The sequence below is a fragment of the Cornus florida genome, unplaced genomic scaffold (assembly GCF_030987335.1).
Source record: "Cornus florida cultivar Cherokee Brave unplaced genomic scaffold, ASM3098733v1 CherokeeBrave_3.0.0_Hap2_Chr05, whole genome shotgun sequence".
NCBI classification, from domain to species: domain Eukaryota; kingdom Viridiplantae; phylum Streptophyta; class Magnoliopsida; order Cornales; family Cornaceae; genus Cornus; species Cornus florida.
In genome coordinates, this window is record NW_026775575.1 from 46,372,381 (window position 1) to 46,394,542 (window position 22,162).

At 35.1% G+C, this 22,162-nt stretch overlaps 1 long non-coding RNA gene across 3 annotated transcripts; it reads right to left on the reverse strand.

Annotated features, from left to right (window-relative positions):
- Positions 1-296: 296 nt before the first annotated feature.
- Positions 297-18,113, reverse strand: LOC132306396 (uncharacterized). Of its 3 annotated transcripts, none has more exons than XR_009481966.1 (3): positions 17,552-18,040; positions 846-1,208; positions 297-570 (listed from the first exon to the last, which is right to left on the reverse strand). It is a non-coding gene; the product is annotated as an uncharacterized LOC132306396 (long non-coding RNA). The 3 variants fall into 3 exon arrangements; XR_009481967.1 differs by having other exon boundaries at positions 861-1,208; positions 17,552-18,039; XR_009481965.1 differs by lacking the exon at positions 846-1,208 and having other exon boundaries at positions 17,552-18,113.
- Positions 18,114-22,162: the final 4,049 nt, after the last annotated feature.

Here is a 22,162-nt window from a genome sequence, read left to right on the forward strand (position 1 = left end):
CAGTTTTCAGAGAATCAAAATAGAGAACAGTTCTCAATTTTTTCAAATTTCAAACCTGCTTGGTTAAGAGAATTTACAAAACAGTTTCCGGAAAACAAAAACTCATAAAATTACTTGGTTGTATGAGTTTTTGAAAATAGTTTTCTGCACTAAGAAAATAAATAAAAATATTATTGTACCTCACTTTTTTATTTCTTTAATTTATGAAATTAACTATTAATGTATATGTATATATATATTTAAATAAGTGTTGGAGGTGAATTCATTTTAACTAGTATTCTTTAACTTAATAAATATTGCACAAATACAATATATCAAGTTTAATTAAAATTTGACTAAATTTAAATACAATAAAAGAGTTACATGAATTACTTCAAGTGTCATATGCACTTTTAGTTGAACAAACATTAATTTTAGTGATACATAACCAAAACAAAATATTAGAGAATTACACAAATAGCTAATCAAAGCAAAACATTGGAGAATTATAAAAGTAACTTCATCTAGCATTGTCTCTGAATGACGCCCACATTGGACTCGTCAGATGAGTTCTAAGGGCTCCCATTTGTGCTGCACCATCATCAGATAAATTAAGTGCATTCAGTAAACCAATATTTAATATTAAGACGTGTGTATTATGCATGGATTGGGATAGAGACATTTAATAAGATGTGTGTATCAAAAGACCCATTCATTCATAAATTGCATCCATAAAAAAATAAAAATAAAAATAAAAATAAACTTTCTACAAAAGAAATTGAATCCAATGATATTCAACTATAATTTTTTTTTTTCATTAATGAATATGCTATATTGAACCAAAAGATCAAGCATTTAGTACATACTTAAAGAGGGCATACCCTCCATGAAAAATCAACATGGACTGGCTGACAGACCACTCAAAACGGCAAAGAAGCTTGGATAAATGATGATGATGCATCAAGAATAGTGAACCATACATTCATTTTTTTTTGCCAAATCCCCCAAGAAGAGAACAACATTTTCTGAACTTGTTGTCTGATATTATTATCAAATTATATCACCAAATCATGAAGAGTTGAAAAGGAAGGTCAGGCCCAATGAAGCAACCGACAAATCTAAACCCAAACAATTGGTTTGTATCATCATTAATAGCCTCCCCACAATTGACACAAATGGATGCCAGTTGAAAAATGCTCTACCGTAGTTACAAGCACAAACATGGCTAGCTGCAAAAAAAATAAAAAATAAAATAAAATAAAATCATGCAAGTCCAGCAATCAACTGAACATAACATATTAATACCAGATGATAAAACATTCCTAAATTAAAAACTAAAAACTCAATCCTCAACTCTATCCCCTGAACTAAACCAGATCACTTGATCCAAAATGAATGAACACTCTTATGGTAAAAAACATCCTCAATCTTCATCTTTAAAAAAATTGAACTGAATAAAATTCATTAAATGAAGATGACTAAATATGAGAGCATAGTTAGATGTACCAAATCAAGGCAATCAAAAAGAGGGATGTGTTTCCTTTTAAATAAGATCAAATAGAAAAAATGCTAACATACCATAATATCATGTAACGAGTTATCTCTGCAAAGTCCAAAAGATTATATGAAACAACTAAAACACATTTTTATAAACAATAAGAACACAGTACATGACCAAACAATCTAACATACCAATCAATGGGTTAGGATACTCAAATTGAATATTTCTACATTCTCATAACTAAAGTTATAACCATAAAGTACTGTAAATTTGATCCATTCAATGGTTTAGGATAAGGGGAGGAAGAAATCAGAAAATTCCAAACTAAAAAGTAATTGACACATTCCAATCCAGTAAAAAATTTCAAAAAATACCTAGAAAAAAACTTAATCGGAAGCAAAATCTTTTAAATACAACCAAGGCAAGACCAATTTGGAAGTGGTGATGACAAATTTGTATTTTATTAACTCCTGAAAATGTCAAAGGTAGATAATAGGAATCACCAACAAAACATATAAGCTTTATTTGTCAAAAATAAAAGTCTAAACAAGCTATCATATTCACTCTTAATACACATCAATGTGCCAAACAAAGGGAGCTATCATATTCACTCCTAATACACATCAATGTGCCAAAACAAAAGGAGAGAGAAGCACTTGGAATAAACTAAACCAAAAAAAAAAGGGATGCCCTCTATAATGAATTTAGATATCTAGAATCAATTTTCCAAAGAGATAAAAGATTCAATACTAAACAAAATGGGATCTAACCAAATTTGTCATTTAAAAAGTGGTGTAAACAAAAAAAGTCCTTTTGACAACATAAAACAGAACACTAGTTTAAGTTTCATTCTCCAGAATAGCAAGAGGACCACAACCACTATGTAGAAAGATCAAATAAAAATTGCTCATCAAATAACAGGGGAAAAAAATGAACTTTTGAGTCCAAGTGTAATGTTTATGATTATATATATGTGTGTGTGTGTGTGTTAAAAGAATTTTTTTTATTTTAGCTGCGGGACCCACTCTTACTTTAAGGCATTATAATGACTAATGGGTCATTGCAGACCCATTTTGCTTCTTTTTCTTCTCTCTATGAAATATCTCTCCCTCCCGGCATTTCATTTTTTTTTTTTTTTTCCCTCCACATTTTAGGCTTGATCTAGCTTTATCCCTTTGGAATTTGTTAAAACGTTGTGAAGCAAAGTCGGAGAGCTCGTTGAGGCCGTCGATTTGATAGGAGCCAAGCACCATTTAGCCCAACCCTTGGATTTTGACATTAGGGCTTGATTTTGGGAATTTTGGGGCTTTTCTTCAATTAAGAGGTAAGGATTTCTAATCCACAATTTCTTGTACTTTGTGAGTTAATTCTTCATAATTTGTGCTATAACATATCTAATTTGTGTATATTTCATGCAATATTTGTTATATGTTGTATATGAGGTATGAATAATTATTAGTTGGTATATGATGAATAAACATGCTGAAGTAATGATAATTTCATGCCTATTGTGTTTTATGTGCTGAATTTTGTGACTTAGAAATATGATGTAAAATTTTAAAATTTTTCTACAAGGCATGTATATTGTGAATATTTAACTTGCAAAGAATGAAATTCTTTATTGGCATGACATTGTGAAGTATGAAGCACCCATCCACTTCATTGGGAAAGAAATGGGAATATGGTTTTGAAAGAAATGAAACGGGTTTTTGGGGAAAAGTTTTGAAAGGGTTTGCAAAAAACTCGGCAGCCTAGGAGTTGCCTAGGGACCGTGGCGTTAGTGTGGCCTAGAAGGAATTGGGGAGAGCGCCCTAGCGTGGTTGAGTTACCTGAGCCTTAAATGATGCCATGGAATTGCCATGGGTTAGGGACAGTTAGCCAATCCTTCTCTCGTGGCGCCATGGAGTTGCCATGGGCCGGGTTATACTAACGGTTTAGAAATGATGACGAAAAAGGTTTTGAAAAAAAAAAAATGGGGAGCGACATTGCACTTTATAGCACGACATGGTTCATTCATAACTTTGGTTATTGTAGTTGATGTTATTATTTTATTTCCCTAGAATGCTATGATCCCATTTCCCTGTCTTCTATTCTTTGTTTGGATTTATGGGGTTTTAAGAGGTGTGTCTTAGGCACCTTCTACTGAGCGGCTGGCTCACACCTCTATTTATTAACATTTTTCAGGAAATGAGAAGGAAACGGCGGATGACATTCCACCACAGGCCTAGTATAGAATAAATGATCATTTTATTATTTTTGTATCTAAGTTCCACTATTTTTGTAAAACTTAGCATATTGTATTCTATATTGAGACTTGTGGACTCTTGTTATTGTAATTATATTCATGGGCTGTAACTTTAATATACGATGTCTAAATGTTGAAAGACATGGACTTTTGATCTTAGCCATGTTTTTAGGCTATAATTATGATATTTGGATTAAATGTTATATGGTTGTTGCACCATAAAATGAGCTATGTTAAGGCATAATGAATGGATGAAAGAAATGTTGAAATATATTATTTGCATTGTGTGTTGGGACATGTTAGATTAGTTTTGAAGGTCCAAGAGATGCCATTTCATTTTTATGTACTTTAACAGGTTGTAGAGGGACTTTTTCTACGGAGGTCATGCCGAAAATTATATATATTATTATGATTATTATTTTGGTATCTTTTTGGATTGTTCCAAATTTGGTATCAGAGTGATGGTTCAAAAACCCTTAGGACGACGAGTAAAGTCTGCATAAGATTGTGTGGGAAGTTATTTGCCTATCTATGTGGCTATTTGCTAAAGTGTTTTGTTATTTGAAAAGCATGCTTAACTGTTTACGTGCTAACGTGCTTATGTGTTTATGCCAATGTGCTTATTGTATAACCTTGCATGCTAAGTGTTAGTATAGTATCATTTTGTGTTGAGTCGTTCTCGGTTGGACCTTAGTGTCATTGTTATTGAACCATTTTCTCATTTTCTTTTTTTTTTTTAGCACAATGCCATAGCGAAAGGAACCAAGGGGAGTTGGCTCTAGGCCGACAAGGGGTAATGTTGGTGAAAGCTCTAGCTCCAATCCTGCGGAACTAGTTGAAGAGGATACACTTCTTAGGGGCTTGATTCCCCTAAGAGGTGTTTCCACTAGAAGGGACGATGTTGAAACGCCCATTAAAGAGGGTGAAGGTTCGGCTGAACTGGTACTGAATCGTTTGTTGCAGAATGCTTTGAGGGCTACGATTGCTTCTCTTCCATAGTCGGTACCACAACTGGTAGTTTAGACAGAGGAGACGGAAATGCAAAAACGTCTCAAGTTGATTTCAGGGTTTGTGAAGCTTATACCAGTGATGTTTGAGGGTTGTGTAGATCCAATGGTAGCGGATGATTATCTCGACCAAGTGGAAAACCACTTAATTTCTATGAATGTGTTAGATGATCAGTTGAAAATCACTTTGGCCACTTACAAATTTTCTAAGGACGCCAAGCTTTGGTGGAAGTCGGTCACTAACCAGCACAAGGTGGAGGACATGAGTTGGGATATGTTCAAGGAGCTATTCTATGAAAAGTATTTTTCGATTACCAAGAGGTGGGAGTTAAGGAAACAGTTTGATGATCTTATACAAGGCAATATGTCAGTGACGGAATACAAAAACAAGTTCACCTCTCTTTCTCGCTTTGCTCCTGAGTTAGTGAGAAATGAGGTTGACAAAACAAGGAAGTTTGTTTCTAGTCTTCATTACCAAATGAGGCCATTGATAACGGCACAGTACTTCAAAGTTTATGCGGACTCACGACCAGCTAGGAGAGATACTCCTACTATGTCAGCACAGTAGTCAGGTGTTCAGGTTTGCAGTTCATAGGCACAGGCACCAAAGAGACGTGTCTTTGCACTTACGCAGGCTGATACGTCTTCTGGTCCATCAGTTCTCCGAGGTATTTTCCTAGTGTTTGGTTCTTGGGCTCGTGTTCTGTTTAATTCTGGTGTATCTCATTCCTTCATCTAATCATCATTTGCACTTGCATCAGGGTTAGAGGTCAGTTTCATGGATCGAGCGTTTTGTGTTGATACGCCAGTTGGGGTTTTAGTGTCCTTGAGCCGAGTTGTGAGTTGTTCCGTCGTGATAGCTAGAAGGACTTTTGTGTTTGACCTTATCCTCTTGGAGATGACAAGTTTTAATGTCATTCTCAGGATGAATTGGTTAGCTTCATTTCATACTACGATCGATTGTTTCAGAGGAAAAGTCACAGTTTGTACTCCCAAGGGAGATTGCTTCTTTTTCATAAGAGATCGGAGTGATTCCTACACTTCATTGTTTTATGGAATTCGTGGAAGAGGTCATGGTGATTGCTTCTTGGCTAGTTTATTAGCTGAAGAAGATGATGTTGTGGAAAAGGATTATCCGGCAATTGTTCATGATTTCTTGGATGTTTTTTTAGAGGACTTGACAAAGTTGCCTCCATATCGAAAGGTGGAGTTTACTATTGATTTGATGCCCGGTACCGTATCGATTTCTATTGCACCGTATCTTGTGGCATTAGTGGTGTTGGAAGAATTAAAGAAACAGCTTGATGATTTGAGGATGAAAGGCTTCATTCGACCAAGTGTATCACCGTGGGATGCACTGGTCTTGTTTGCTAAGAAGAAAGATGGTTTCTTGAGGTTGTGCATTGATTATCGGAAGTTGAATCATGCTACTATCAAAAACAAGTATCATTTGCCAAGGATAGATGATTTGTTTGACTAGTTGAGGGGAGCTTGCTGTTTTTCGAAGATTGACTTGAGGTCAGGCTATGATCAGTTACGGGTTAGGGATGAGGATATCCCGAAGACAGCGTTCCATACATGGTATGGGCATTATGAGTTCCTTGTTATGCCCTTTGGCGTGACTAATGTGCCAGCGGTATTCATGGATCTAATGAACCGTGTCTTCCATGATTATCTGGACCAGTTTGTGGAAGTGTTCGTGGATGATATCCTTGTGTATTTACGATCTTAGGAGGAGCACGAGATCCATTTGAGTATAGTGTTGCAAATTCTACGGGAACACCGTTTGTATGCCAAATATGAAAAGTGTGAGTTTTGGTTATAAGAGGTGAAATTTTTTGGGCATGTTGTTTTAGAAGGTGGGGTTTCAGTTGATCCTTCAAAGATAGAAGTAGTTCTGAATTGGGAGCAACCCAAGAATGTTTTTGAGATCCAAAGGTTTTTTAGTATAGCGGGCTACTATCGTAATTTGTGAAGGATTTTTCCTGTCTAGTAGCTCTTATGACTAGATTGACCCGAAAGGGAATTAAGTTTACATGGAATGAAGCTTGTGAGTCTTTCTTTCAAGAGTTGAAGACAAGATTGACTACAGCTCCAGTCTTAGTGATACCCGAGCGTGGCTTGGGTTATGTGATTTATTGTGACGTTTCACATGATGGTTTGGGTTGTAAATTGATGCAGGATGGTAGAGTAGTGACTTATGGGTCTCGACAGTTGAAGACTTACGAGCTTAACTACCCTACTCATGACTTAGAGCTAGCGGCAATCATGTTTGCTTTGAAGTGTTGGAGACACTATTTGTATGGTGAGAGATTTGAGGTGTTCTTTGACCACAAGAGTCTCAAGTGTCTTTTCTCCCAAAACGACTTGAACAACAAACAGAGGCAATGCGTTGAGTTCTTGGAAGACTACAACTTTGATTTGCAGTATCATCCGGGTAAGGCAAATGTGGTAGATGATACTTTAAGCCGAAAATCCCGTGGGACTTTGGCTAGTTTAGCCATTCGAAAGTGGAAGATGCTTGAAGATTTTGCAAAAATGGGATTTTATTGCTTCGATGATGATGATGGCAGTGAGTCAGCATTCTTATTTAGTCTCGTGACTCAGCCTACTCTTGTCGGACGAGTGATTGAGTCATAGAGACAGGATCCGGATTTGGATGCCATTTACACATTAATCTCCAGTGGTGAGATAGTGAAAGATTAGACCTTACATGTAGATGAAGGTCTTCGATTCAAGGGTTTATTGGTTGTTCTTACAGTTTGTCGCGAGGAAGTCTTACGGGAGTTTCATACTTCCTGCTTTGCAGTTCATCCAGGTGGTACCAAGATGTATCACAATTTGAGACGTCAGTATTGGTGGAATGGAATGAAGAAGGATGTTGCACAGTTTGTGGCCAGATGCCTTGCCTGTCAACAAGTGAAGGCCGAGCACTAGAGACTAGCTGGTTTATTACAGCCATTGCCTGTAACGCAGTGGAAATGGGAGCAGATTGCTATGGTTTTTGTGACAGGTCTTCTTATGTCACGGAGGGGAAATGAAGCTGTATGGGTCATCATTGATAGGTTGACCAAGACGGCTCACTTTTTGCCTATTAAGGTAACAGATGACATAAAGGCACTTAGTGTGCTATATGTGAAAGAGATTGTCAGGTTGCTCGGAGTTCCAGTGTCTATTATTTCAAATAGAGATGCCAAGTTCACCTCAAAGTTTTGGGAAGGACTTCACATAGCGTTTGCCTCACCGTTGCATTTCAATACGACATTTCATCCACAGACGAACGGCAAGTCGGAGCGTACCATCCAGATCTTAGAAGATATACTTCGGGCAAGTATGCTTGATTTGGGAGGTAGTTGGGACGATCACCTTCCACTTATTGAGTTTGCCTACAACAACAGTTATCAGCCGAGTATTCAGATGGCTCCATTTAAGGCGTTGTATGGTAGACCTTATTGGTCTCTTTTTTGTTGAACTGAGGTAGGCAAACAGCCGCTTTAGGACCCAACATTGTACTTGAGACTACTGAGAAGATTAAGCTGATCAAACAGAGGTTGCTTACAACTTAAAGCTGACAGAAGAGTTATGTGGATAGGCGGAGACGGCCGCTATCCTTTGAGGTGGGTGACCATATTTTTCTTCGGGTTTCTCAACAGAAGGGGTTGATGAGGTTTGGGAAGAGTGGCAAGTTGTCGCCACGATTCATTGGACCTTTTGAGATCTTGGACCGTATAGGAGAGGTTGCCTACGGATTGGCATTGCCACCATAGATGGACAGAGTCCATAATGTTTTTCATGTATCGATGCTATGGAAGTACGAACTGGATCCATCTCATATTTTGAGCTGGGTTGAGGTTGACATTGATGAGGATGTTTTCTACGAGGAGAGACCAGTTCAGATACTTGACACACGGTAGAAGGTGTTGAGGAACGAGATGATACCATTGGTAAAGGTTCTTTGGAGGCATCACGGAGTTGAGGAGGCTACTTGGGAGCTCGAATAAGAGGTTTGCTCCAAGTATCTAGGGTTGTTTTCTCCCTCAGGTGTGGCTTGATTTCAAGGACGAAATCTTTTAAAGTTGGGGAGAATATAATGTTTAGCGTAAAGTACAAAAAAACCCCCTGAACTATTGGCCAAAATGCAATAAACTGAACTAAAAAAAATGCAATTAACCCCTGAACTATTGTACTTCGTTGCAATTTACCCACTCTGGTCACCGACAGAAATTTTTTGACCCTAATCAGGCACGTGCAAGCCATTTTTTTTCCTAAATGCCCATTTCACCCTTGTCATACAAAAATACCAAAAAGCCTTTATTACCTAAATCCATTACCCTAATTTGTATTTGTGTTTATCTATATATATATACATATATATATATATGGATATATGGATTTGGTCTCTCTCTCTCGATGACAACAAATATCACAACTCATGTTTTCTCAACTCTCCAATCATTGATTTGATCAATCGATGAAGCTTGGATCCCTGATTTTAGGCCAGATGATATATATATATATATATATATATATATATATATATATATATATATATATATATACATATATATATCGAATTTCTTGAAATTTTGTTATACAACTATGTCAAATAGGCATCGGCGTCGTCATCTCCATCATCAGAGAAACGACACTAATAATTAAAAAAAAAAAAAAAACAGAGAAATCTTTCTCAACCGATCGTCTTTTTAGCCTCGCCGGAATTGCATCACCATGGTTGATTCCACCGGAATCACATCACCACCATGAGCCCATCATTTACTTTGCCAATAGTTTTTGGAATTCCAGCTAGATCGATTATGTCAGATGCACAAGGGCGATTTATATGTATAAATTTACAGACAGAGGGAGAGAAGAAAGAGTGGTTCAAATTGAAGAATTAAGGGAATGGGTTTTGGAAAGAGATTGATCAGCAGGTAAGGGTTTCTTCAATACGTTTCCATGGGTAGCTGCTTTAATTTTGCTAAAGAAAATAAATTTAAAAAGATCGAGAGAGAGAGATCCTTAGCTTCAGAAGCTTGGTGGTCTCTAAGCGAGTCAGCACAAAGGGAGAATGAGATATAGCTGAGGTGGTTCACATCTTTATACCTAAGGTTGTTGATAAAGTGCTTGCTGAGGTGCTAATTTGTTATTGGCTCTTCAGATTACAATCTGCCATGTCACTAGGTTTAATTTAGGCCTAAGAAAGTTTAATAAAACTACGTTGTTTTGTATAAGGGCATTAATGTCATTTAACATTTTCGGTGATGGAGTTTGCCCGGAAAAGTTATTGTTGTCCTTAATTGCAACAAATTGATAGTTCAAGGGGGTTATTTGTAGTTCAGGGGGGTTAGTTGCAAATGGCCCATAGTTCAAGGGTTTTTTTTGAACTTTACCCTAATGTTTATGATTTTATATATATATATATATATATATATATATATATATATATATATATATGTTAAAATAATTTTTTGATTTTTGCTGCAGGACCCACTCTTACTTTAAGTCATTATAATGACTAATGGGTCATTACAGACCCATTTTTGCTTCTCTTTCTTCTCTCTACGAAATATCTCTCCCTCTCAGCATTTCATTTTTTCTTTTTTTCCCCTCCATATTTTAGGCTTGATCTAGTTTTATCCCTTTGGAATTTTTTAGAACCTTGTGAAGCTAAGTCTGAGAGCTTGTTGAGGCCGTCGATTTGATAGGAGCCAAGCACCATTTAGCCCAACCCTTAGATTTCGAAATTAAGGCTCGATTTTGGGGATTTTGGGGTTTTTCTTCAATTAAGAGGTAGGGGTTTCTAATCCACAATTTCTTGGACTTTGTGAGTTAATTCTTCATAATTTGTGCTATAACATGCCTAATTTGTGTATATTTCATACAATATTTGTCATATGTTGTATATGGGGTGTGAATAATTGTTAGTTGGTATATGATGAATAAACATGCTAAAGTAATGATAATTTCATGCCTATTGTGTTTTATGTGCTAAATTTTGTAAATTAGAAATATAATGTAAAATTTTAGAAATTTTCTACAAGGCATGTATATTGTGAATATTTAACTTGCAAAGAATGAAATTCTTTATTGGCATGACATTGTGAAGCATAAAGTACCCATGCACTTCATTGGGAAAGAAATGGGAATATGGTTTTGAAAGAAATGAAATGGGTTTTTGGGAAAAAGTTTTGAAAGGGTTTGCGAAAAACTTGACCACCTAGGAGTTGCCTAGTGACCGTGGCGTTAGTGTGGCCTAGAGGCAATTGGGGAGAGTGCCCTTGCGTGGTTGAGTTACCTGGGCCCCAAATAATGCCATGGAGTTGCCATGGGTCTGGGACAGTTAGCAAATCCTTCTCTCGTGGCACCATGGAGTTGTCATGGTCCGAGTTGCACTAACGGTTTGGAAATGATGACGAAAAAGGTTTTGAAAAAAAAATGAGAAGTGACATTGCATGGCATTGCACTCTATAGTAAGGCATGATTCATTCATGACTTTGGTTATTGTAGTTGATGTTATTATTTTATTTCCCTGGAATGGTGTGATCCCATTTCCCTCTCCTCTATTCTTTGTTTGGATTCACGGGGGTTTTAAGAGGTGTGTCTTAGGCACCTTCTACTGAGCGGCTGGCTCACCCCTCTATTTATTAACATTTTTCAGGAAACCGGAAGGAAGTGGCGGATGACGTTCCACCACAGGCCTAGTATGGATTAGATGATCATTTTATTATTTTTGTATCTAAGTCCCACTATTTTTGTAAAACTTAGCATATTGTATTCTGTACTAAGACTTATGGACTCTTGTTATTATAATTATATTCATGGATTTAGGGTTGAACACAAAAAAGTCAACCTTTTCTCTCAACTGAAGCGACTTAGGTTTCTCGGACGAAGCCACGGCTCTAGGGCTTCGGACACCGGTGACCTCCAAGGTTCACTTGGGATTGGCGTGTGAATGATGAAGGAGGAGGGTTCTTCCTCCATGCCGCCGATGGGGGTGGATAAACCCCATACAGTTGATCCTAAAAAAACCTCATGGACTAGTTTTTTTCAGTCCTCTACGACCCAGTTGAAGAAATTGCCTTTTATGGAAGAGAGTAGAAACGAAGATGTAATCCATATCCCTGATGAAGAAGTTGAAGAAGAGGTGGATTATTGGAAGTATTCGGTGGTGGGATACTTGATTGGAAAACGGCCTTATTTTCCCCATTTTGAAGAATTTTTACATAGAGTATGGAAGAGTTTCGGAAAATTCAATTTGGTTTCTTTGCCGGATGGGTTTTTCATAGCCAGGTTCGAGAATGAGGAGATGAATAATTCGATCTTGCAGAGAATCCACACTTATCAAGGGCGGCCAATGATTTTTAAAAAATGGGACAGGAATGTTAATCTTGAAAGAGAAGTATTGGGTTCGATTCCTGTGTAGATTAGGTTAATAGGATTACCAATGCATTGCAGGAGTTCAATGACTATTGCTAGGGTTTGTTCCAAATTCTCCAATCCATTGTTCCCTGATGAAATGACATTATCAAGGAAAAAAAGGAGGGTTTGTATAAGTTCAAGTAGAGATTGATGTGTTCGAAGAAATACCTGAAGAAGTGAAAATTAATGTTCATGGCATTGAATGTGCCATCAGAATGGAATGTGATTGGAGACCTAGGATTTGCAAGAAATGTAAGGGGTATGATCACTCTAAAAATAAGTGCCCATTGCAGATGCTGAATGGGTGGTAAAACAGAAGGGTAAGTTTGTGCCAGTGGAAAATTAAGTAGAAGTAGAGGGAACTAATTTTGTTCGGCAGAATGATGAGAAAATCGATGGTGGAAAAGCTGAGTCTAACCAGTTGATGGTGTGTGAAGAATTGGACAATGTACCTTCAGTAGAAGTAAGAAATCAGAAGCCAACAGAAAAGGGAGTGTACTATCCATTGGCAAGTCTTACACTGGAGGAAGCATTTTCAGTTAGTGCTAAGGTGAATACCATTATTCTTAATGAAACAATTTCTGATGACAATGTGAATGTGGTTTTACCTATCTCTGATATGAAGGAGGAGGGTGTTGTTAAATCAAATTGTCCTAATAACTATGTATCCAATCCATTATGTTCAAAGGAGGAGGGATTTAAAGTTGGGGAGCAATCTGGAACTAATCAAGTCATGTCCAAAAAGCAAAATAAAAAAAAAAATAAGAAGGTTGAGATTGACACAGAGAACATTAGACTTACTAGAGGGATGGTGGCTGCAAACCCACCAGATCCTTTGACTTAATGATAGGTCTTTGAATGTAAGGGGGCTCAACATGAAACAGATGCAATTGGAAGTCAAGAATTGGTTGAGCAAATTCCCCTTATCTTTGGTTGGTTTGGTTGAAACTAGAGTGCATGAGTCTATATTCTAAGCTATCTTACAGAGACTCAAACAAAATTAGAGATGGATAAATAACTATAGTGCTCATCATGGTGGTAGGATATGGTGTGGTTGGGATCCTTTGGTGTTTGATGTCCAGATCCATGATATTAGGGCTCAAGTTATATTGCTGGAAGTCACAGTTAGAGCTAGAGAAGGGAAGTTTTTTGCAGCAATTGTCTATGCGGCAAACTCAATAGTCGAAAGAAGGCAGTTATGGAGAGATTTGCTACACTTTTATCAAATAGTACACAGGGCTTGGATTTTAATTGGTGATTGGAATATTGTGAGGGATAATCATGAAAAGAAGGGTGGGAAAGATCATCCTCCTGGGTTCTCAGAGAATTTAATCAGTTAATTGATGTTTTAGGCATTACTGACATACCAGTATTGAATGGAAGCCACACATGGTGTAACAATCAGTATGGCAAACATAGGATTTATGGCCAATTGGATAGAGCTTTTATGAATGATGCCTGGCATAACTTTTTTCCTGCTTCACAAGTACTGTTAACCCCTCATTTAATTTCTGACCACTGGGGATTGTGTGTGCAGTGTCAAGATAACATAGCTTCGGGTCCTAAACCATTCAGGTTTTTTCAAGTGTGGAATGCTCAACCTATTATTACTCAAGTGGTGGAAGAAGCTTGGAAGAGGAAAGTAAAAGGGGATCCAATTCAGATCTTGTGGCAGAAACTGAAGATCACAAAAGCTGTTGTTAAAAATTGGAATGCTATGAAGTTTGGTTCTATGTTTGAGGGTGTATACAAAGCCAGAAGTAACCTTGAGGCCTGCCAAATGGATGTACAGCAAAAGCCAATGGATACTGATAGTATTCAAAAGGAATTTAATGCTAGGATAGAGTTTGAATCTGCATTAACCAATGAGGCTGTAATTCTTGCTCAGAAGGCTAGAATTAGATGGGTAAAGGATCTTGACATAAATTTTAAGTTTTTCTTATCAAAGGATCAAGCAACACATAACATGTAATAACATCACTGTGTTGGAGGATGGGATGAAGTTCTCACTTATGATACAAACATCATTCAGGACAGGCTGATTAATCACTTCAGGGACCTTTTTACTGAACCAAACTGCACTGATAGTCAAGTATCGGAAAATTTTATTAGGAAAAAACTGATAGTGGTAGAAGCTACTGCTCTTGAGGCTCCTATCACCAGGTTAGAGGTAAATCAAACTGTATTTGGAATAGGGGCTGATAAAGCTCCGGGACCTAATGGTTTTACACCCAGGTTTTACCAACAGTTTTGGAGAATTGTGGAAGAGGATGTCACTAAGGCTGTGCTGCATTTTTTTCAGAATCCAGTTATTGGCAAAGGTATTAACAGCACCTTCATTACTCTTATACCAAAGAAGAAAGAAGCTATTAAAGTATGGGAGTTCTAACCTATTTCCCTCTGCAATGTTCTGTATAAAATCATCACTAAAATTCTAGCAGTTAGACTTAGTGATTCTCTTGGAAATTTGGTGGGACAAGAACAAAATGCTTTTATCAAGGGAAGGAAAATCCAAGATAATATCATTTTGGCTCATGAGTTGTTGAAAGGTTTTTGACACAAGCATACAAAACCAACTATTGCATGGAAAGTGGACATCAAAAAGGCTTATGATTCAGTAAAATAGGACTTCTTGTTCCAGTTGCTGAATAAGTTTGCCTTTGGTACTAGATGGATTGGGTGGATAAAAGAGTGTATCTCAACTTATGGTTCTCTTTGTTGATTAATGGTAGTCCTGCAGGGTATTTTCAACCAAGTAGGGGATTGAGACAAGGCTGCCCTTTATCTCCCCTCTTATTTACCTTGGTGATAGAATACCTTTCAAGTATGTTTGCATTTGAAGTTAACAGAGGTACATTAGTGATTTCTGAGGCTGCTAGAAAGGCTGGGGTACCTGTTTCACATCAGTTCTTTGCAGATGATTTGTTGGTAGTGGTTAGAGCTAATTTGGGCAGTGTTGTGACTTTGAAGAGGCTTATGAACAATTTTGAAATTAGCTCTGGTCTGGGGGTTAGCAAAGAAAAGTCTGAAGTTTATCTAACAAAGACAGTAAAGAGAAGCAAATCTGTATTATCTCTCTTGGGATGCAAGCTAGGCAAACTTCCATTCAAGTACCTGGGACTTCCTATTTCTGATAAGGCTATGAAGATTAGAGACTATAAACCACTTACAGAGAAAATGATAGCAGCTACCACTACTTGGGCAGGGTTGAACCTGTCTTTGGCTAGGAAAGTGGAATTGGTAAGGGCAGTCATCACTCCCCTGGTGCATTATTGGACGTCTGTGTTTTCTTTGCCTACCACAGTGATCAATACTATTAAGAGAAGGATGAGAAACTTCATTTAGGGGCATGTGGATAATGTTAAAAAGCTCCATGGTTTAGGGTGGAAGAAAATTACTTCTCCTAAAGCTGAAGGGGGATTTGGTATCAGAAGATTAATGGATATTGATAGAGCAGCAAAGTGTTCTCTGGCGTGGAACTTTCTGATCTCAAAGGATAGGCTGTGGGTGGCTTGGTTTAGAAATTACTATGTTATGAATACAACTTATTGGAAGGCTGTGGTTTGTAATTCATACTCATCTATCTGGAAGAATGTTGTTGCAGTAAGGGAGATGATGTTGGTAGGCTGCAGTTATAGAATTGGTGATGGTTCTTCCATTGAATTGTTCTTAGATCCCTGGTGTGAAGGTTTTTTATCCCAGAGATTTAGTTATAGGATGTTGAGAACTTTGAATCATGTGAAGGACACAGCCCTAAATTATTTAATTACAAATAACTCATAGGATATGTCTAAATTTTTTGATGAGCTTCAGGAGGTACTTTAGTTCTGTAAACAGTTCAATATTCTTGGTGGATCAGATAAGGTGTTGTGGCAAAGGGAAGAGTTTAAATTTAGAGCTGCGTGAGAGGTTTGTAGGAGCTCTAAACCATAAGTTAGTTAGGTTAAATTGCGTTGGAATAGGGGAAGACCTAGATGGTCAATTCGTGCAACGTTAACTCTTTAAGAAGGGATTTTGACTCATTCTAATCTACAAAGAAGGGGAGTTCAGTTAGTGTCTATATGTGTTTTCTGTTTGGTGAATGTGGAGAGTACTGAACACGCTTTCTGTCAGTGTGTGTATGCAAAGAAGGTATGGTCTAGTTTGGGGGAGATTCTAAGTTGGGACATTACAGATTGCTTATCCATGGAGAGATTTAAGACAACATTAGTGCAACAATTGGAGATTAACTCTTTCAGAAACAAGATGCTTAGGATGGTGTTTTCTGCCACTTTGTATTTCCTTTGGAATGAAAGAAATCGTCGTTTACATTATGAGGGTCCTAGAGACTATATTATTTTGGTTAAACGTATTATTTGGGATGATATGGATGTCTTGAGGGTATGCCTTCAGGATATCATAGTGTCTTGAATCTCTATGTTATCTAGGGTTTTCTGGCTGTATCCCTCTATTTGTGGGATATTTTGAGGGTTCTCCTCGTGTGTAATTGTACTTTTAACTTGATATATATATAATTTCTGTCCTTTAGGAAAAAAAAAATTATATTCAAGGGCTGTAACTTTAATAAACGTTGTCTAAATATTGTAAGACATGGAATTTTGATCTTAGCTATGTTTTTGGGACTGTAATTATGATATTTGGATTAAATGGTATGTGGTTGCTGCACCATAAAATGAGCTATGTTGAGGCATAATGAATGGATGAAAGAAATGTTGAAATGTATTATTTGCATGGTGTGTTGGGACAGGTTAAATTAGTTTTGAAGGTCCAAGAGAGGCCATTACATTTTTATGTACTTCAACAGGTTGTAGAGGGACTTTTTCTACGGAGGTCATGCCGAAAATTTTATATATTATTATTATTATTATTATTATTATTATTCTTTTGGTATCTTTTTGGGTCGTTATACCAAGATTGAACAAATATAAAATAACAGAGACCGGAAATCAAAAGTCAATAAATGATGCAAATTAATTAAAAAAATTTAAAAAAAGGAGGAGGAAATTATCCAATAAAATTATCCTATTCACATTCAACAGAGAACCCAAATATGAATAATCACATACCAATATCAAGAAAGATTGGGGAGAGTTCAAATCCTTAATGGGTTTTTAGTGGTGTTTGTTATCTAACCATAATTAAATAAGATTACAAACAGTTCAAATTGTAGACAATCAAACCAAATTGAAAGTGTTAACAACTAAAGTAAATAATCAAACCTCAACCCAACACAACCAAATCCAACAGGTCAAATAATTAATCCTTAACCAAAGCACATAAAATTGGAAGTGTAAACAACCACAGAAAATCCAACACAACCAAAGAAAATCATCAACCCTCAACCCAAATCGGAAGTGTGAACAACCACGGAATATCAATGAATTTGTGAGAGAGTTTTACCCGAACGAAGAGAGACAACTGTAGGCAGAGAAGCGCAGATCGACCATCATTAGACGAGGTTCAAGAAACTGAAAGATGGGTTAAAGAGAGACTGTAACTAAGAAATTTGAGAGAAAATGCTTGAAGAGAGATTGTAAGGAGGGCTTGTATGGCTGAGGTTATAAACGAGAAGGGTCCGTCATTTTTTTTAAGCGAACAAAGTGTTCTCCGTGTTTTCCCTTAACTAATAAAAGGTTTTAGAAAATTCAGAAAACAGCCCAAAGTTGTTCTCCAAAAACCTTAACTCATTTATCTCAGTTTTTCAAAAACAGTTTTTAAAAAACAGAACCAAGTAGACCAATTTAGGAGTTTTTAGTTTTTTGTAACTATAAAAACAGAAAAATATTTTGGAAGAATCAATCCAAGCAGGGCCTTCAATTGCTTAGGAATTCTACCATAACCATTTCAGTGACTGTCTCTCTTTAAATCCTAAGAACACAAAGTTAAGAGTTAATATATATATATATATGTTATTCACGCTTGCACGTCTTAAAGACCATTAAGAATCATTCTTTTAAGGGCGGGTATGACAATCATTTTTGTTCTGTGTTTTGCGTTGTGAGTGGTGTTTATTGTCGAAAAGAAATTCAATAGAAGAAAAAATAATAATAATAATAATTGGTATTTCTCAAAAAAATTGCACTGTAGCAAAAACATTATAACAGACTTTTTTTAGTCATTTTATTACTCAATTTTGTAACATTTATTTATTATGTTTTATACTTTTGCTTTCAAAAATCTTGTAATAGATTTTTTTTGTTAACAAACATGCTTCCAATCACAAATGAACAAATTCCACAACAAAAACGCTATTTTTTTTTTTTTTTTGCCTTGCCATGGTGATAAAAAAGTTATATCTTTTTCGTTAGAAGCATCAAAGTTAGGCGAATTTGTTGTTTATAAGCATCAGCTAAGCGAGTGGGGATGAATGATCCAACTTTAGTTAAACAGAAAATTATGCAATATTTTCATTACATTCTGGGCTACAATTTGTTGTTTGTTGTAGCCCTTTCTATTTCAAGATTCATTTCCTTACCTACCTCTATTTCAAGATTCATTTCCTAATAAAACTCCTGACTCAAATGGATTTAATACAAACTTTGTTCGAGTAATGTAAGTTTTTTTGACAGATGGTAAATATTTGGAGATTAACTTTAGTTATATTTTATTTACCAAAAAAAACTATAGTTATATTTTCTTAGCCCAAAATTTCTAATCAAATGCTTATTTATAAAAGACTTTTATTTATTTATTTATTAACTCAATGGACCGCAAATTAAAATCTATTCTCTAACTCCAAATGCTCAATTTAAAAAGGCTCATATGTGCATTAGTTTGGTTTTGATGAAAATTAGTTGAAATCCTTGTGAAGAAAATAATTAATTTCTGTATTTTCATTTTTACAACTCCATCATACAACCAATGCCTCCCAGACAAGTTATAAAAGAAATTCAAAAGAGGGAGATAACTTTTTGAACAATTGTTTTGAAAAGAGAGTAATCGATTCGGTCGTAACCCTTTTTTAAAGATCTAATATCATTATACACGTTCATAAATCAATTGTAATAGGTATGATATCCCATACTAATTAATTGGTTGTTAAACCATCCCAACTGTGAATGTTTTGATATATAATCCGTAATACATTATTATATATATTAGGGATCATATACCATTTAGTCACGCGTCTGTACAAATGCACTAGATGAATCAATTATGCACTCCATTTTGCACTATCAATTGATGGATTTTCCTCCCAATAGATCTGTAATACAAAGAATGTTATTTAATTACATTAGAAAATTTTAAATCATTAAGAAAAAAAAGAAAAGAATATTAAAAAATCAATCATAATAGTTAAAATTACAATATTTTGAAAAGTTATTAATATTATCAAAAAATTTATGATAAAATATATATATTTCTAAAAAAGAGAAATAGTTTTAGATAATAAAAATAACAGATTCAATAATAAATAAGTTGATACCTTTATCAAATGTATTAGTTTCCTCCTATATATCATCGAAATAACACTGGTGATAACAAAATGCATGATAAAAATGTAAAAAGTTTTTGAGTAACTTGTAACATTATTTCACTACATTCTTCACTTTTTATAAATGCCATTTGTCACGATTTTTGAAGAGATCATACCAATGAAACTGGTTGATTAAATGAAAATTTTATGCACACACTAATAAAGTTGGTTGATTACAATGAAAAATTTATGCAACTAACAATTCTATTGCGAACGTTCAAATAACATTGCCAATCACAATTCTTCATGCTAACTATCAACTCGTAATGAAATAGCTACTTCATAAGATGCAACACCATGAAACAATTATGCAACGGAGTTGTCACACAAGTAACGCTAAATATTGCATTAACGATGTAAATTTGTTATGATGTAAAGGTACATAATGAAAACCACACAGACGATGATCCTGTATAAATAATAGAAGTATAATTACAATGTATTAAAATTTAGAAAAACTTTTCGTTGATACATATAACTAAATTCGTCCAATAGTCAAACTGGGTGTATTCGAATTACTATGCCAAAACATGAATCCATTAATAATAAAATCAAGATATAATGATTTAAAAAATCTAAATTAATTATATTTAATCAAATAATTGGCAAAAGAAATATGATTAAAATAGCAAAAAGAGGTACAACAAATGTTAAATAATTCGAATTTTGTATGTATCCTAATTGAAGACATTATAGTGTTACTGTTAAACTTGTATATTGAGAAATCATATGTATATAAAAAAAATTACACCGAGTCCCCTCATGTGTAGTGGTCACGTGCACTAATTATGTATTAGTAATATAACATACTACATCGTAATGGAATAGCTATATCACAAAATGCACCATCGTGATACAATTATGCAACAGAGTTGTTGCATAAGTGATGCAAAGTATTGCATTAACAATAATTTGCATCAGCGATGTGAAGTTGTTGTGATGTAAAGGCAAATAATAAAAACCACGTCGGAGATTATCTGAGTTTGTACCTATATAAATAAGAGGAGCGGATTTATTACATATTAAAATTTAGAATTTTTTTTTGGTGATACATGTAACTAAATTCTTCGAATAGTCAAGGTGGGTGTGTTCAAGTTATGCCAAAAAATGAATCCATTAATAATAAAATCAAGATATAAATATTTATTATATTTAATCAAATAATTTAAAATATAATTAAGATAGTGGAAAGTGGTAGAACAAATATTAAATATATCTAATTTCGTATGTATCCTAATTGAACTGATGATTATAGTGTTGCTATTAAAAATCATATATGTATATGAAAAAATAAAATAAAATCTTTTCACATTAAAAACATTTTAGTTTTGGAAGAAGATATTCAATACGTCGGGCATGTCATTTTATTGGTATGCTCAGCGAATAAAAATACATTATTCTATAAAATTATGTACCACTAATTTTTAAAGACCGCTCTCAACTAGCTGTTGTTATATTGATTTTTATTGACCAAACATATCAACAACATGGTATGTCCGGCGCACCTAATATCTACTCATATTTTGAATAGACATTAAATATAATATTTAAAGCATTTCAAACCCTTCCCCGAGCACCAAAGCTTACCCACCATGGCATTACCAACATTCTCAAATAAGAAAGAAGCAATTGTGATATGTCAGCTCGACTATCTTTAAGAATTGAACGCCACCGTCATAATTCAATCGCTTAACTTTGAAAGAAGCATTTAAATGTATTTTCATATCACCATTTTAAAGGTAAAAAATTAAAATAAAATAAATATGCCTATGAATATATCAGCAAGATACACATATATGTAATTTAAGCACAACAATTATTTTCACAATCAATAAAGAAATTTGAAACAAAATCACTCAAAGTCATTCAAGCTATAAAAAACCCTAACCAAGAATGATGAAGATACTATGAAGATGGAATCCTACAACTTTTTTCCTGTTTCCCTTTCTCTCCCTCTCGTTTTTCTCTCTCTTGTTTTTCTGTGTCTATACTTTTGGTTTAACAAAAGGAAGGCAGCAATAGGTGTAAGGTTGTGCAGAGACGTGTCTCTTGGGTTGGGATATAAGTCCCGGGTTTTAGGAAGACTCATATGGTTTTGACACATGGCTACCACCAAGTCAGATTTTGGTTTAATTGCAATATCACCCCCTACTAAGTAAATAATCACACAAATGCCTCCAAATAAAATCTCATAACTTCAATAAATCATACTTTATACCCAATGTCATTAATCATGATTAAAAGTCAATAATCATGATTAAGAGTCATAAGCACGATTAAGTCATATAGCACGTTTAAGAGCCACTAAACATAATTAAAAATCACTAAACACGATTAAAATGCCTAATTAAATCTTAGGATATCACATATAAGTATAAAAATCTAATAATGTATATAAGAAATAAAAAAATAAAAATAAAAATAAAAAAACTATGCAATATTTGACGTGAATAAATCACCTTTTTCCAATAATTTGTTACCTTATTAAAGTATATCACTTATTTTAAACTATCAAATTGGGGTTTATGTTGAAT